Raw genomic sequence first — 17,451 nt, forward strand, 5'->3', positions numbered from 1 at the left:
TAGGCTCTCCAGTGAAAGAGAACCAACAGTGCACCCACACACATAAGCACAAATGTTGGTGTGTGCACACACCACACACACACACCTTGTGAACACGATGCACACTAACTCAGAATAACTCATTGATATTGTTCTTTGAAAGGTTTTTAGAAGATACTCAAGATATTCAAACAGATTTTAGTCTTTCAAGGGAATTTTGGTGACTAAAATATATCTACGTCCATCAAGATTTAGGATGCTTGCTAAAGATGTTAAAATACCTCCGTGTTATTTCTTCCTGTAGAAGAAAGATTATTTGTTTAAAACCTTTGTGATTTAGGGAAGCATATTTCCAAAACATGGACCTGTGGATGTGTGTAGCTGGATCTGACTGTGCAGGTGTTTTCTTCTGTAGAGGAAGGCCGAGGAGTATTTGTGTGCATATTCATTAAATAAAAGATATAGAAGTTCCACGTGTTAAGAGAAATTCATTCCAAAAAGCTCTATGTTGTTAATATGTAATTTTTAAAAGTTGTCACCAAGGAATCAAATACCTTTCTGTGAATCTCTTTATGTTTTATTTAGCCTATTGAAATATAAGATGAAAAATATTATTAGAATGTCTTTTTATAAATATCTTCTCTTCCAAAACATGAAATGTACAAGAAATCAGTTATTTGAACTCCCCAGGTCAAAATCTAGGACAGACCGGGCTTTAGGGCTAAGAAATCTGGCTTACCCTCAGGCTGGTTGTTCATCTCTTGATTCATGAAAGGCCAGAGTCTAAGGTGTACACAGATCTTTAATGACTGGTTTTGTATAAATAGAAACCATTTGGATTAAGAGCAGGGATAAAGATGGCCTCAATAAAAGAGACCATGGAATCCACCACCCCTTTGCAAAAACTGAATAAAACAACCCTTGATGTCAACAAATAATCACCTCTAATTCAGCCGCCCAGCATCCTGACTTCCTGCAGCTGGCCCCTTTTCTTCTTCAGGCCTCCCCTCTCAGAGGTCTTTTTGCAAGACAGGCTGACACTTTGGTCTCCCTCTGAGAGGAGCCATTCACCTCAGGCAGCATTGGGCCTTTGCAGTTCATCCTCTCTTTTCATCTAAGGATCACTGATGAATTTTGCAAACAGCAAAGGGATCCTAGCAGATCACAGAAAGAATACCACCCCATTCTTCAGATAGGAAAACTGAGCCAGGGCTAAAGAAGGTCCATGTCCTTAGTGTAACAGGTAATATTTCTGCGTAGAAGACAGAACTCCCGGCTGCAATTCTAGTGGAGCCATCTGTAATAATTCACAGGCACTTTTTTTTGGCATCTTCAAAATGAGTCCTGCAATTAAAACATAATTATGCTTTATTCTTTAGTGGTACCTTTCACCCGGGGAATGGAAAGTATTTTACAAACATTAATTAAGCCGCACAACACCCTGGGAGGAATGTAGGAGTTATTCTGCTCTTCCACGTGGCGGCACAGAACCGAGGAATTTGTTAATTTATCCACGATCACGGTGGGAATTGTCATTTAAGTTTCCGTAGCTGAAGTCTCTCTGAGGTCTGACTGTTCATAAGGAGAGCTTTTTGAATGTATTAATAACCTTTGTGAAAGATATTTTCAATGACTGGGTATCAGCATTTCAAGTTATGTTTGAGGTTATTTTTAATCTGTGCCTTTGTGTGTTCTTTACTGTCTGCTGTGAATGTTAGGTTAGAGCTTAAAAGTAGAAGAGAATTTTAAAATATTTTCATTAAAGTATTTTAAATATCCAAGGTTCCAAGGGTTCATGTCCTTTTTCTTTTCCTTTCTATTCCCTCTTCTTTCTTCTCCTTCCCTCCCCTCTTTGTGTCTCTCATTTTCTCTTTTATTTTATTTCCTTTTTACAAAGGGTTCTATGTAGCCTTGGCTGGGATCCAACTTGCTGCTTGGTTGGGTGTTTGAAAGTGAAATCTGTGCACCCCTTGACTCTGCTTCTAGTCATAGCCCTAAAGGAACCAATAGCTTGAATCCTAGCAGCATGGGGTTTCCCCAGATATTGTAATCTAGAGTTTTCTGTACCAGATTACACTCAAGGTGCTTCTTGGTGTCTTTCTGCTTTCATTGCGCATACTGCCTGGGAAACTCAGCACACAGCCAGGTTGTCTGTCATACAGTCAGTTCATACTCACTGTTGAAGTGTGTTCAATTGTTCGAATACGCTATAATTTTATTCTCCTGTTCATGAATAATTGGGTTGTTTCCAGTTTCCAGTGATTTAAATATTATTTTAATGCTATGTTGCTGCACACAGTGTTCTCCAATCTTGTTGAAATACATCAAAGGCATTCTTTTCACATACATTACCATGAAGATATCAAGACAATTGGTTGTGGCTATCAGAGAGTTGCAAAATGTTATTCATGCTTCTTAAAAGAGAAGGAAAATGGTTTTCCAGTTGCAGGATATGGGAGTAATCACACACACACACACACACACACACACACACACACACACACACCCTGTGACACACCCTGTGAAGTGCTTAAATGTCTCTTGGCTGGATTGGTGGTTGTGTTTACAAGAGGCAGCTTGGAGAAGAAAAAAGGGGGAAGGGCCCTAGGGAGGCCTAGGTGTCAGTCCCAGCTACAGAATTTACTAACTCTCTGACCGCCCAACCCCCAGCCCCACCCACTCCAACTCCACTTAATCCTCCTAAATGGGAGTCTGGCTCTCCTAGAATTACAGTTTGAGGGGTTTAAGAATATGTATTTAAAAGTTAAGCAAATAGTTAAATGTAAAGTATGGGCCATTTATAGAGAAAGAAACCTCTAGCACGAATGTGAGATTCAATATGAACGTCTCATTCAATGGTTTCACTTGGAAACTTGTTCAGAATTTCACCAAAGTAGAAGTTTGGGCAGAAACTTGCCTGGAAGTTTCACACTTAGTGGATCTTAGATAAAGAGACCTGGTGTTAATGATGCTTTGAAGGTGCTGAGGGTTGGGGTGAACTACTCTGGGGATGTTGTTTCCACTGATCTCATCTGGGTACTCACCAGTAAGTTCGCGACACGTGCTCTCGAAATGCTACGAAATCTCTCTGTCTACCTCTGTGGCTTCCTCCTCTTCACTTTGTTCTTTTCTACCTCTCCCATCTCAGGGTGGTTCACAGTGGCTCTTAGAGCTTGAAAACTCTTGGCCGCTTGTCAACCCTACATTCTGTCAACCCAACAATTCCTGTCATTGCCCCCTTCAACCAGTTCTCTTCATCTCACTGTCCCCCCCCGCCCCCGTCACAGTGTGCCTGACAGGTGTCACCTACCTGAGCCACCACGGGTGCCTTCAAACCCTCTCCTGCCTCCCGTGTTTGACCTTTGGAGGTCCTATTGCCACGTTGCAGTTAAATATGGCTTCTGAAACAGCAGATCGGATTACCTTGGTTTCTGCTTTAATCCCCTTATTGAGTCACATTAAATTTAGGGTGAAGTCCATAATCCTGACCCCACAAAGTAGCCCTTCTTCCTTGCTTCAGTCACAAGGGCCTTTTTGGCCCTTGAATGAATGTGCCCTTTCTTGTCTCTGTACCCTCTCCTTCCCCAGAAAGCTCTTACTAATTGCTCAGGCCTTCCAGTGTAATGTGTTTACTGAGGAATGAACAATTCCATGATTCCAGGCATTAAAAGGCGTGTTCCTCAACTGCCTACTCTCACTGCAGCTTTTGCTTGTCCTTGAGACGCTGCTCACGCTTAGACTGCACACTAGATGCTCTTTTCTCTACTCGTCCGTACGCTGTGAGAGCTAGACGCTTGCCTACTGTGTTTACTCAATGTTGCTATGCAGAGTGCTGAATAAACGTGACTCACGCTCTGAGTTATATATTTCTACAGGAGAGACTTAGGCCTCTGTCTCACTATAGGATACAGGGGACAGATTTTATCTTTTCAGGGATGCTGAGCTGATATTCTCAAACAGAGAAGTCAGCAAAGGCAATTGCCAATGTTTGTAAAACAAGCCCTTCAAAAGAGATTATAAAGGTTTTATGGTGGTATTCATTCTTACCAATTTCCCTGGATTTATTTTGATATCAATAAATAGGGCTTAAAATTGCAGTATAATTTCAGTAGCAGTGACAACAGAATACTATGTTTACGGACGTTGATAGCATCAGTAATTACACACAGGAGGAGAATTCACTCCCAAGGAAATGCTTTTCCCTGTCTGCCTGTTCTAACCTTGTAGCCACTTTTCTTCCGCCCTGTAATTGAACATCTGCAAGCCCATTTGCAAGCTAAGAGATGAAACCTCTCTTCCCTCCTCTGCCATATCAACCAGGTGTGGTGTTTGTTTCTCAAAGGGAGCCCTCCTCTGAGAACCCACTGCGGGTTTTAGAACAAGTCCAGAATGCTGCCGCCATCAGAAACCCAGTGAATTAAAAACTTTGCTAAGAGGAAGGTTGGCGAGCCATGTTTTCAACAAGGAACAATGGATGAAAATTATCATCCTAGGACCCATTCACTACAGAGTCAGGGACAGAGAACAGGTGTGCGTGACGTCATCTTGGGAGTGCAGAATTACAGTTTGCATGCCTTCGGTGGCGTCTCTTGTGAGTACTCACTCACCTTGTAAGGATCCTGAATCTCCTGTATGGCATGATCCATAGAACCGCGTTGCTAAAGGCTAAATTCCACACTTTCCGCATCTTATACCCAAACCACACATGCCTGCTAACGGTCTTTTCCCTCTGGACATGGCTAAAGCCAGAACCCATTAATGTATCTGGGTTTTATCTGAGGCAGTCAGATAATCTTAGGTGAGCTTCTTTCACCTCTGCTAAAAGCTTCTGTCTTTACCCAGAGTCCATTCTTTTATCTGATACCTGCAGATATGGAGAAGGAACACACCATCCCAAACTGCTTGTATGCAGGTATCCCAGCATCGCTCGGGACCAATGCCAGAGAGTACAAAAACCCTAGATGCGCTTAAGTTGTGGTAGCTCATCTTATAGACAAGTAAGCAAATGTAGGGCTCGTATGCCCAGTCACTTCTAAATCTGACAGATTTGTGGGTAATTTTTATGGCCCTGGTTAATTTTAATTCTGGAGGCACTAGCGAGTATCTGACCTATTTTGACTCAGACCTGAATCAAATCTTTCTCTACCACCTTCTGTTTGTGTGACTTCTGCACCTAACTTGATTCACCTGTACCTCATTTTGTCATATGATATAATGAAGATAAAATCCATTTGAAAAAATTCACACTAAGATTTAAATGATATGCAGTATAATGCCTGTCTCCTAGTATGTATTCAATAAAAAAAAAATCCCTGTTACTTATCACCTTGATTTTGGGGGAGTAGTTTGGTAACATGTATTAAAATATAGGTTTCATGTACCTTAGGACTTGGCAGTTCAGCTGATGGTGGGAGACCGGGCCCTGCAGGTGAAGTGCAGGTGCCACTGCAGGCAGGCAGCTCACCATTGGTTATGTGGGCCTTAACACATGTTCAGTGGAGCAAGCAAGATGCAGCAGTGATGCTGTCCTATGGAAGCCTTCTAGAAGTATTTAACTATACCTTTTTTGATCATAACAGGAAAGCTAACAACGGGCTTGAGTTAAACACAGCAGTTAAGAACACTTGCTGCTCTTCCAGAGGACCCATTTCCATTACCAGCGCCCAGTCAGGTTGCTCACAACCGTCTGTAACTCTGGCTTCAAGGGATCAACACTTCTGGCTTCCATGGGCACTGAACTCACGTGCCTATACCCTCATGCGCGCGCGCACACACACACACACACACACACACACACACACACACACACTTGTACATAATTAAAGAAATAATTAACCTTTAAAAAAAAGAAGACAGCAACGCTGAAAATGAAAGTTAATGGTTTGTTTAGTGTGTATTACGTGTTAGTCCCAGACTTAACCACTTCGTCTCTGTGATGCATTGTGGTGACGCATGCAGTAGGGTCCATATTTAGAGAGTTCTAGTAACACATCTCACAGGAACAGCAGCGTGACAAAGATGGTCACATAATTGGTGACTGAATCCAGATTTGAACAGACGTTGGTTTGATTGGGCTGCCAATTAGTCAAATCTGCAACTCGCATCTGTGGGGGTTTAAAATCAGCCCTCAAACAAAGCAAAGCAAAACAAAGAACTAATGTTGCAATTCGGAGTCAGGCTTTCCCCGACTATGAAGAGGACAGCAGGCAAGGCTGAGAGCAACTGGTCCCTGTGTGTTTCCCTGGCCTCGTGTCCCTTGTATGGGGTCAGCTTACTGAAAACAAGTCAGTCTTGCACAGTGATGGCTGGACAGTTGCTGGTGCCCCCTCAGCACTCGCCCAGGTCTCCGTGTACATCTGTGAATTGTACGTCCCCTTCTTCATAAACATGAAGAAACTTAATTGGATGGTAGGGGGAGGGCAATGGGGAAAGGTAACAAATGCGGGCAGAGTAAATGACACGGGTGTATGAGGATGGCATGATGAAGTACATCACTTGTCTGCTAACTTCAGATTGAATTTTAAGTGCCGGCCTTTAATCCCAGCACTTGGGGGGAAGACGCAGGTGATCTCTGTGAGTTCAAGACAAGCCTGGTCTACATGACGAAGCTCAGTCAGGGTTACATAGGGAAACTGTCTAAAATAAACAGTAATAATAATAATAGTAATTATTATTATTAAATATAATAATTATTTAAATAATTAAATATAATAATAATTATTATTATTAATATTACACCTACATTTTCTTACAGTTAATGACTAGATATAGGTTTCTTCTACCTTCTCCTAAAGGAAGTTGAACTTCTGAGATGGCCACAGACTATAAGTATAGGAGCGAGAGAGGAGGGAAAAGCTTGGATTTTGTTTTGATATTTCCAAGACATTCCCTCATCTGCTTTTGATCCTGCTCCAAGGACTGTTTTTATCATAGCACATGTATATGGTAATGCAACGCACATCAACCCTTAGGCAGGCCCAAGGACTGAGTTCATCTATTCCGACTTGCTGCCTTCTGAATTGGGGGGTCCCTCGTCTTTCCCGGGGACATCAGAGTCTTAGGGATCCTTCACTCTCCACCAGCATCGACAGAGTGGGTGGGAACTTGTTTGTGCCCCAGGTTGTGTGTTTACGAATGTTCATTGGTTACGTCCTCTGACTTCTAATCCACTCTGCCCGCTAAGGCATCAAGCAGCTAAAACTGCTTCCATTTGATGACCGAAAAGATTGAGAAAGACCTGGAAAGTAAAAGAGTCTGCCCAAAGCATCATGGGAGCACAGCAGAGCCAGACAAATCAATTCAGCAAGTCCAGGCTGCCTGGAAGGATCACCCCTCCGTGTGTGTGTGTGTGTGTGTGTGTGTGTGTGTGTCCCTCAGGCTGCATGGGTGTCTTCTGACCTCAGCTTGCATTCTGAGTCAACTGCGAGCAGGAAGACGGGTCAGCCATGTAAGAGTGAGTAAGATATGACTTCCGTGAGGACCCTGGTTTTCTCCAGAACGATGAAATCCAATCTCACAGTTTAAATGCTTGTCCCAAAATATTTCAAAATGTGAAACGCATGCAAGCCAAATGACAAAAATGTTTTTTAAAAAAAAACAAAAACATGGTCTGGCTTCTTGTCATCCACCACACTGGCTGCTTCCCTGTCTGTTCAGTCGGTAAATTATTCCTTCTGATCTTCATTTCTGATGACATCCAGATGGCCTGAAAGTCAGTCTTGCCTGTGTGAGAAATTCTCTGGGAGGTTAGGAGTGAGTCGCCGTGGTGTTTGGAGGGTGTGGGTAGGAAGTGAGTGGGGTGGCAAGAGGTTGTCGTCCCCAACACTATAACCAACATCTAAGTAGTCACAGTGTGTGCTCGCCTGGGGTAGAGCTGCTCTTTCTTAAATGGAGATGTGTATTTCCCCCTTAATGTAGGCTACTGGTCGGAGCCAAATTTGCTAATGTTAACTTTTCCTCCTCTAAGCTGCAAGTCCTCTGGAACGAAAGCACGACAGCGATGTCCTCAAAACCATGTTGTCGCCGGGCGGTGGTGGCGCACGCCTTTAATCCCAGCACTCGGGAGGCAGAAGCAGGCTGATCTCTGCGAGTTCGAGGCCAGCCTGGTCTACAAGAGCTAGTTCCAGGACAGGCTCCAAAGCTACAGAGAAACCCTGTCTCAAAAAACCAAAAAAAAAAAAAAAAAAAAAAAAAACCATGTTGTCACCGGCTCACAGTAGGCCCTGCAGCTTCAAGATGATCCTGTTGTTGTGAATTATGGAATTTAAGGCGTACTCAGTAAAATATAAACTTCTATGACGAATTAATAAAGCTAATGACTCAGAATATTAGCATAATTTTTATTTTTCACTATCACTTACCAGACTTTCTTTTTCACAGTGAAAGCAGCAACATTAACCTCTGGTACTGTCTGTTTGATCATAGATGATTTCTTTGATTGTCCCATTTAGACTTTATAAGATGGAATGATTGTCTATTTATTTTATTTTAACTTTTTGTTATTTTATTTTTATATAAGTCTCACTTTGTAACCCTGCCTGGAACTTGCTATGTAGACCAGGTTGACCTTGCACTCACAGAGACCTCCCTACTTCTGCCTCCTGAGTTCTGCCACTAAAGTCATGGGCCATCATACCCAGAGGTTCACTGAAAGAGTTTTAGCAAATTTCCCAAAGCTGAAAAAAAACAAAAACAAACAAAAATGTGGTTACAAACTCAGTGGCTTTCTGCTCTGCTCCATTTGTCCCCCAGTTATCACCCTCCCCAGAGGGTGTCATTCTACCAGTGAACCACAGAGGGAAGTTTGAGGCATGGGAACCCAGATTCTGAAGTAGGTGTGGCTCCCTCTGCTCTCAGGGAGATGCTACTGGTTGGTCTTATGCTGCTCAGGTCAAGGCCACCTTCTCGACCCACTGGCCCCAACTGGTACAGTCACTGGAAATAGTCCCATGCCCTGGCCAAGGAGAAGGTGCCATCTGTCATCTTCATGAATGAGTCAGATGCCCTTGGTACCTCGCACTTTGACAATGAGAAGGCTGAGGACCAGGACATGCAGAGGACCATGTTGTAAACTCTGAACCAACTGTACAGCTTCCGGTCCAAGGCTCAAGGACAAGTAGTTACAGCCAGTGGTATGATGGTCGGCCCAGACACAGCTCTCGTCCTTTAGGCCACCTGACCCACAAGGCTGAATTCCTGATGCCCAACATGGAGCTCAGGTTCAAATCATGTTGACCCTCTCCTAGAAGTAGACTGTCAGTCCTGATGTGGATTGTGAGCAACTGGTGACCTCAGTCCCTGCAGCTCACACCATGGGTTATGAGCCTACTGGAATGGCCATTGCTCGGAAGTCTGTTAGAAATAGATCTCGTGCCAGAACTTAAGTCTAGCATCAACACCTGTCTCTTTATGAGGTCCTTAGAGAATCCACCTGCCCAGTTAGTCTGAGGTGTGTCACTGCCAGGATAAGTGAAATGGCTTTTCTCCTAGCAGAGTCCCTGTTCCAGAGAAAGCCATCTGTCCCACTCTACTGGCTCCAAGGTCCCACTTTGCTCTGATTAGAACCAAGACTCTCCTGTGGGTGGGAAGACGCATTTCTTCACATGGTAGAACAGGACAGCATTGTAACTAATTTGCCACCATTACCGGTGTGATTTCCATGAAGCCGTTTTTTTTAAGACAACCACATCACTCTTTCTCCAACAGATAGAGACATACACATATGTACACATGCACATGCCACCCACATCGACAACAGATAGAGACATACACATATGTACACATGCACATGCCACCCACATCGACAACAGATAGAGACATACACATATGTACACATGCACATGCCACCCACATCGACAACAGCCATGTGAACACCCCCGGGAGAGGGGAGAGATAACCACAAAGCTGTGGTGTGTTCACCGTGTGCCAAGTATTTCAGTACATGCTTTACTTGCAGACCAGACAGAACACAGACGATAATTAGGCTATTGTTAGCATGTGTCGATTGCTAGCCAGGCTTCATTAGCTAGGACCTCTGTGTGGTTAATGGATCTAGAACTGGTGTTTTTAATGATGACATCATTAAAGCGATTAAATGATGCGCTCCTAAAATTTTAAGTCATAAAAGATTAATTAAGTTATACTAATTAGCATTTTCATGTTTATACTATCATCTTAAAAGTCAATTTCCAAGTAACCTCAGATGCTCAAGAAGTCCTGTAGCTTAGCTATTGCATGCGTCTTACCCTGATGTTAGCTGCTTGAAGGGGACTTGTTTACTCAAAGGTGGCTTCCTGGAGTTGGAGACCATACTACACATACTACACACACTACACACACTACACACACTACACACACTACACATAGTGTAATTTAGACAGTTTTCCTTCACCAGTCTTTCACAACAATCCTCTCTCTTGTTTTAAATAAAATTCCGCAGAGCTGGCCTTCTGTAGGAACGTGGTTTCCTTGGCCTGTCCGTGTGCTCTAGCCCCGTTGCTGTGTTGACTGGCTAGGGGGGTGGGATTAGTTAAAGTTTCTATTAAGATCTTTAGCATCTCAGCTTTATCTCCATGAAACATCAGAGCACTGAGCTTGACCAGGTTCTCATTTCCCTTCCACCTCCCAGTAATATCTTAGCGCCTCCGAGAGAAGGGTTTCTGAAAGAAAGCCTCGGCTAGGATTCGGCTGCCTCACTGAGTCTCAGCCGGGCTTCCGGTAGTCCGCTTCAGTGTCTACATTTCCGGTGTCACCTCTGCTGCTGGAGGCACGGCTTATGTCAGACACCAGCTCAGCCAGCAGGCAGGAGGCGCGACATATGGGTGGTGATCGCTGAACAAAGGATTCTGTTTACCTGACCAGGTGTGGCTTCAAAGGAGGGTCTGAGCCTCTGTGTGGATTGCATTGTCAATATTCTCTTTTGTTTTTGAAATTTTTTATCATATGTCTAGGATAACTCAGAATGTAAAATGTTCTGATTGTGGGAAAATTATAAACCAATCGATGGTAGAGGAGAGTGACTGTGTCAAATTTTTTAAGAAAACATATGCAATAATATGAGCTTTGAAGTTAGATTTATTAATTAATAATGTAATTAATAAATTACTAATTTATTTATTAGTGCTCCTTACTAACTAATAACTCTGGGTATAACTAAATTTTCTCAAACTCTGACTTCAGATACCTTTTTTTCCCTTTCAAGACAGGGTTTCTCTAGGTAACAGTGTTGGCTGTCCTGGAACTCATTCAGTAGACCAGGCTGGCCTTGAACTCACAGAGATCCCTCTGTCTCTGCCTCCCAAGTGCTGGGATTAAAGATGTATACCACTCATTACTGTTGGGCTCAAATATCTTAAAAGGGAACAGTAATATCTGCTTATAGAATTGTACTCAGCGTTCACAATAATCCCCTAGAAAATAGTAGATGCTTATTAAATATCTGCTATTGATTTCACAACTAGAATTGTGGTTGCTTAGTGCCAGCTGGTGAGTCAGTGTGCTCTCTGTAAGATAATCACAGTGAGGCATTTTTCACAAGTTTAACCTTACATCATGTTTTTTTTTAAATAAACGATCTCAACAAAAGTTGATAATTGTCATTTCAAATTTAGTAAAATCAAAACCAACACAGCCACCCATATTTTACCTATCTCATTTGTCTGATCTCAGAATTCAGTATACTGGGGCGCCCGGGTTAAGACATTGTGATTGTACTATTTGACTCTATCAGATGAACCTTGTTACTCTCTCAAGTCATTTACATGAGGGCGGTGGTACTCCGTCTCACGCCGCAGCCAGCTGCTGTCTGATAAGTCAGATCACACTCACTCAGTGTGTATGCAGGGTCAGAGCAAGGCATATAGAGCACACTCAGTGTGTACACGGGGTGGGAGCAAGGAGTGCAGATAGCACAAGCACTCAGAGTGGTTCCCATCTTTGCCTCATCCCCCAAACTTTTAGAGTTAGACATAGCCATGCAATCCAGTCATATATACGGATGATACAGTCTGGGTCCCACAACCAAACTGCCTGGGTTTAAGGATGTGATGCCCTGCCCGTTAGCTGTGTGACTTCTGCTGGCTAGAAAGAAAATTAACCTTTTTTTACCTCAATCTCTTCACCTTTCACATCTCACAAACAACAGTACTCTCGCACTAGGACTTTTGTGAAGCCTTAAAATATGACGTATAAATATTAAGTATGCTATCTCAGGGCTGGGAAGCAGTCAGTAAACAATGCCCACCTCCCCCCCCAAAAAATACCAGCAAACAAACCAAGTAATTCTCCATAGCTGGAGAGCCTTCCGATCTGACACACCCACCCCCAATACCATCCTTTGGCCCTTCCACTTCACCACGTGACTTTCAGCCCGATAATTAGCATTTCCCTCATTTATATCCTGCCCACCCCACACAGCCCATTTATTGTTGGTTCCCAATAAGTTATGATGTGCATATTACTTAATACTGCGCTTGACTCAATAGTTACACAATAAATGCTTTCCCTACTCCCCTCCTCTCTGATGAAGCCATGTTCCACAGAGCCCGCCTCTGTACTTTGTACCTGGCAGTCATTAGCTGGTATTTATTGCGGCCCTACCCCTGTGTCTCCCTGCCTCCCACCTGCATTCCCCGTAGCTACTTTGCTACGATAAACTGCCCAAGTGAACTGGGTCCATTGCTGTTCCTCGGCTTCAGCCGATTAGGGTCCCGCTAGATGCCCCTGGTGGCATGGTAACTATCACAAAGAAGGTTGGATTCAGGCAACTTCTGGTATCTTGTCACCGTCGTTGAGTCCAGCCCATGCTTTCAAAGGAGTGCTATGCTCCTGTGTTCAATCTCTCTCCTCAGAATTTCCCATCTTCATTTTCCATTTTCCTCCTTTATATGATTCTTAGTTTACCAGCTCATGAGGCCAACATGGGCATTACCAGAGAACCTGGCATGCCTGAGGGAAATTTGTGAGACCTATATTTTGATTTACACAGATGCATCAAGTTAAATAAATCCCGTGTTCTTAAAACCATCAACGGCCACAGTAAAGCAACACCCTTTAAGGGCTGGCTTGAAGCGAGACAGTATTTTAGTTTGGGTCCTGGATTGAAGGAAATGAAGGAATGGATGACTGCAGAATAAATTACTAACATTTCCTTAAATATAAAGTGCAACAATAAGAATCTGGACCTCACACATTCTATAATGGGGTTGGGTTGACTGGCAAGACCAAGGCTATAGAAATGTCTGTGGGAGTTCTCCAGTGCCTCACATCTCTTGATGGAGGAATTTGCATTGGTATAGATTTTAAGGTCAATTTTGTTATATGTATATGTATTTCTGCTCTTGATTAAGGTATTGTGATTGTGTAGTTCATTTTAAAAACTGTAATGTATAATTAGGAAATATAGGTTATTAATGGATAATCATCGATAATAGTCAAGCTTGTAGTCATGTTAGATTTTCTAGATATATAGAGATATACTTTAGTTAAATAGACATTCTTCATATCTTTCAATAGTCAAACTTGTAGTCATGTTAGTTAGATTTTCTAGATGTACATAGATATATTTCAGATAGGCATTCTTCATATCTTTCAAAGACTGCAGAATATGGCATTTAATGTTTTAATAACTTAGGGTTTTTCATGACAATGAGACACGTCTGCTCCTGGCAGCACCAATCTACTTCGAGAGGAAGATGAGCATCGAAGAGGCTACTTATGGAGTTTGTTAGCCATTTGGGCAAGAAACTGCTCTTGCCTGGACTGTTGCATAAACTGGACACAAGGAACCCACAAAAAGAGGACTGCTGAACTTGCCTAAAGGTGAGATGGCCTTTTGGGGTTCCTGATTCATTAAAGAGTCTGCGAGACGTTCTGCAGGACACAGCAGAAAGTGACTAAACTGTCTTTGAAATTTCCTGCTTCATGGAAAAGTCTGCTGGACACTATGGGCCTGAAGGCTAAAGATGGATCCCCCAATGGTACAGAGGAACTTTGGGTGACTGTCCAGGCAGCAAGTTGTCTCTCATTTCTAGAGTTTAAAAGCTACATATTTCTTGTTTACTTAGGTAATATTATATCCTTCTGGAGTCTTTGATAGAGTTAAAGAATAAGGTAGTTATAGTTTTCCTTAGTTATAAAAAATAGATATAAATATTGTAACTGTAATTTTTGCTTGATAACTCTTGTTATATGTAATTTTACTATGTTAAAGTTAAAGCCTTTCTTTTTTGTTTAAACAGAAAAAGGGGAAATGATGGAGGAGTGTCTATGTATTACTTTCATTATTAATAAAGATACTGCCTTGGCCCTTTAAGAGAACAGAAAATTAGGTAGGCGAAATAGACAAAACAAAATTCTGGGAGAGTGGGGGAGACGCTTCAGGCAGTCGCCATAGTGAGTCTCCATGCTTCTCCTCTCCGAGATGGACGCAGGTTAAGATCTCTCCTGGTAAGCCACACCTCGTGGTGCTACACAGATTACTAAATATGGGTTAAAAAAAGATGTAAAAATTAGCCAATAAGAGGCTAAAACTATGGGCCAGACAGTGATTTAAAAAAATACAGTTTCCGTGTAATTATTTTGGGTAAAGCTAGCCGGGTGGCGGGACATAGCCCGCCACTTCTTTCAACAATCTCTGTTCCGTCTGCTCTGCTCCTGGAGGCTCTGCTCTCGCTAAGAAGGACATCTATATCTTCTGTGTTCTTGACCTTCCCCATCCTATTTTCATGTGCATGTGGTATCTACATGTTTCTGTGTGTGTGTGTGTGTATGAGAGAAAGAGAGAGAGAATTCATGCACACTCATGTGGGTATGAGTTTTTCTGCATATCCCTAGATATTATGTAGACCAGGCTGACCTCAGACTCACAGGGATCCTACTTGCCTCTGCCACCCGAATGCTGGGATTAAAGTTGTGCACCACCATGCCTGGCTTGACCCCTACTTTTTAAAACTACTTCTTTTATATTTTTGAGATTAGAATATATTCGTATCATTTCTCCCTTGTCTTTCCTCCCTCCAAACCTTCCCACATGCCATGCCCCTCCTTAATCTTTTTCTAATTCATCTTATTAACTGTTGTTACATAAATATATGTGTGTTTTATAAATATATTCCTGAATACATAAACGCACCCTGATACATATATAAAACGACTCTCGAACCTAAGGCTCAGGGAACATTGCTGAAGAGGTAGCCAAAAAATTGAAAAAGTCAGAGGATCGGGGAGTTTGCTGTGAGATTGAGTCTCTTATCACTGTCAGAAGCTGCACCCATGAAGTCTCACCAACAGGACTGCACAAGCATCAAGTGAGCAAGGACAACACCAACAGAGGTGAGGCCATCTACAAGATGCTAAGGAATGCTGAGAGCAAAGGCTAGCCTTCCCAGGGAAGGGCACCCCATTGATTGGCTCTCTGGGAGCAGAGGCTAGCCTTCCCAGGGAAGGGCACCCCATTGATTGGCTCTCTGGGAGCAGAGGCTAGCCTTCCCAGGGAAGGGCACCTCATTGATTGGTTCTCTTATTTAGTGCCTCACCATTGCCTGTGGTCCTTCAGTAACTGGCCCAGAGTGACGCTGTGAACCTTTTGATTTTTTCTTTCTGTCCCCCCCCCTTCGGTGTTTTTAGCTGGAAGCTCTCTGATTTCTATTATGGCACTAGTAACAGTAGACACAGAAGAGACGAAGCGGTTCAGGATGGAGCTGAGGGAGGGGGTCACTTGATCTTAAGGGCCACTGTGTGGCCAAAATGGGGCCATTATCAGTAAGAAAGCAAATCTTGTGGGAAGCTAGCTTACACGTAAAAAACAAAACAAACACACCTCTTTCTATCTTTCATAAACATTTTGTCTCAAATGTAAAAATGAATACATAAATAATAGAATGTGGACCTCCCCGGTCTTCTTATCTCCTGAGCTACAGTGGTGTTCAGTGCTGCAGGAGGAATCTTTTCCGTTCGTTCTCAGGCATGACTTCCCTACTCTCCACAGGAGGCCCTGGGCAGCCGCAGGCCTGGAGAAACGCAAGCTGAGAGTCTGAAGTGCAGTCTACCTCCTGGCTTAGAACACGCTACCCGTTTATTCCCCCCACCCCGTATGTGTACTGAAAATAATATGCTTAATTTGGCACAAAGCCTAAGAACCTGGGATCCAAGGAGATGAGGAGGAGACATCATCAACACTGCCTGTCTGCTGGAGGCTCGGTCGCTGGAGCAGTCCCAAAAGCTGTTTACATGCAGCAGAAGTCCCGATGTTAATGGAGCAGCAACCTCTTAAGTGGCCAGTGAGAATGGCCCTCATGCACAAAGATATTCTCTACATTAGATTTTTTAATATAATAAAATTCTGTAAGATATCAGTGATGAGCACTATTACTGAATTCCTAATGCTTCCTTTGATGACATTGTGGTCTCAATAAGAGAAACCAACGCAGGACGACAGAGCGATGATGTCTGTATTCATAGGCGGGCATCTTGTTTGTACCAGTGACACATTTTAGGTCTTCTGCTGAGAGAAAGAACTGCTCTGCCAAGACAGAAGGTCAGGTAGAAACCCCAATGCTTCTGGAGTTTGCTTCCTCTACATATTTGAACTTTAACAAGGCTTTGGAAATAGGAAATTTCTGAGTCATACTTACCCACGTAAGCAAGATTCTCGGTGAAGTGGCACATCCCAAAGAGGCCTACTGCCAAGGGTGGAGGTAGAAAGCATGCTGGTGTCTCCCAAGGCCGGGGCAGGGTGTCAGTCAGGTTGTGTGGGCAGCTCCGATGCCAGAGCTGCTCTGAGAGCTAGCAGAATGTGCTGTGCCCGCAGTCGGCCTTCCCATCCTGTGCCCCAACCACACAGCTTCACCTGTCTGATAGTTGCAAGATGTTAAACATTAATTACTTACTCTTAGCCTTGCTGGGCACATGGCTAGTCCTTTCTCATCGACTGTTAAGGAAAGCAGCTTAAGTCTTGTCTCTTTCTAAATTTCCATCAACTGTAACTTTTCTTCCAAATCCCTCACATTCTTACCCATGTCTCCACAGTCTGTAAGGCAAAGAAGAAGGCCCGTAAGACTGAAATGCTTTACTTACTCTCAATTCAACCCATAACTGTACTTGAGTAAGCATACGAATAAGTCACTGTAGGCCTCCTTAATCCTGCAGCTGGATCTATGGCCCATTTAATTTCTTCACTTGGCCTTAATATCAAAAACAGTGAAAATTCATTTATGAAAAGAATCTTGTTTGGTTCTGTGTGTGTCTGTGTGTGTGTGTCTGTGTATGTGTGTCTATGTGCGTGTGTGTGTGTATGTGTGTCTGTGTGTGTGTCTGTATCTGTGTGTGTCTGTGTGTCTCTCTATGTGTGTGTGTGTCTGTCTGTCTGCCTGTCTGTCTGTCTTGTCTGTCTGTTGGTGTCTGTGTGTGTACAGCTCATCGCCAGTTTCACTCACCTTCTGTCTGTCAAACAAAGGCAGTGTCTGCCCTGGTCTT

The 17,451-nt window shown here is 43.1% G+C and overlaps 1 long non-coding RNA gene across 1 annotated transcript; it reads right to left on the reverse strand.

Moving 5' to 3' along the window:
* Window positions 1-534: 534 nt before the first annotated feature.
* On the reverse strand, window positions 535-16,791 carry LOC119799767. The gene is made up of 2 exons (XR_005282947.2): window positions 16,611-16,791; window positions 535-1,323 (listed from the first exon to the last, which is right to left on the reverse strand). It is a non-coding gene; the product is annotated as an uncharacterized LOC119799767 (long non-coding RNA).
* Between the last annotated feature and the right edge of the window lie 660 nt (window positions 16,792-17,451).

The sequence above is a fragment of the Arvicola amphibius genome, chromosome 1 (genome assembly GCF_903992535.2).
Source record: "Arvicola amphibius chromosome 1, mArvAmp1.2, whole genome shotgun sequence".
Lineage (NCBI taxonomy): Eukaryota > Metazoa > Chordata > Mammalia > Rodentia > Cricetidae > Arvicola > Arvicola amphibius.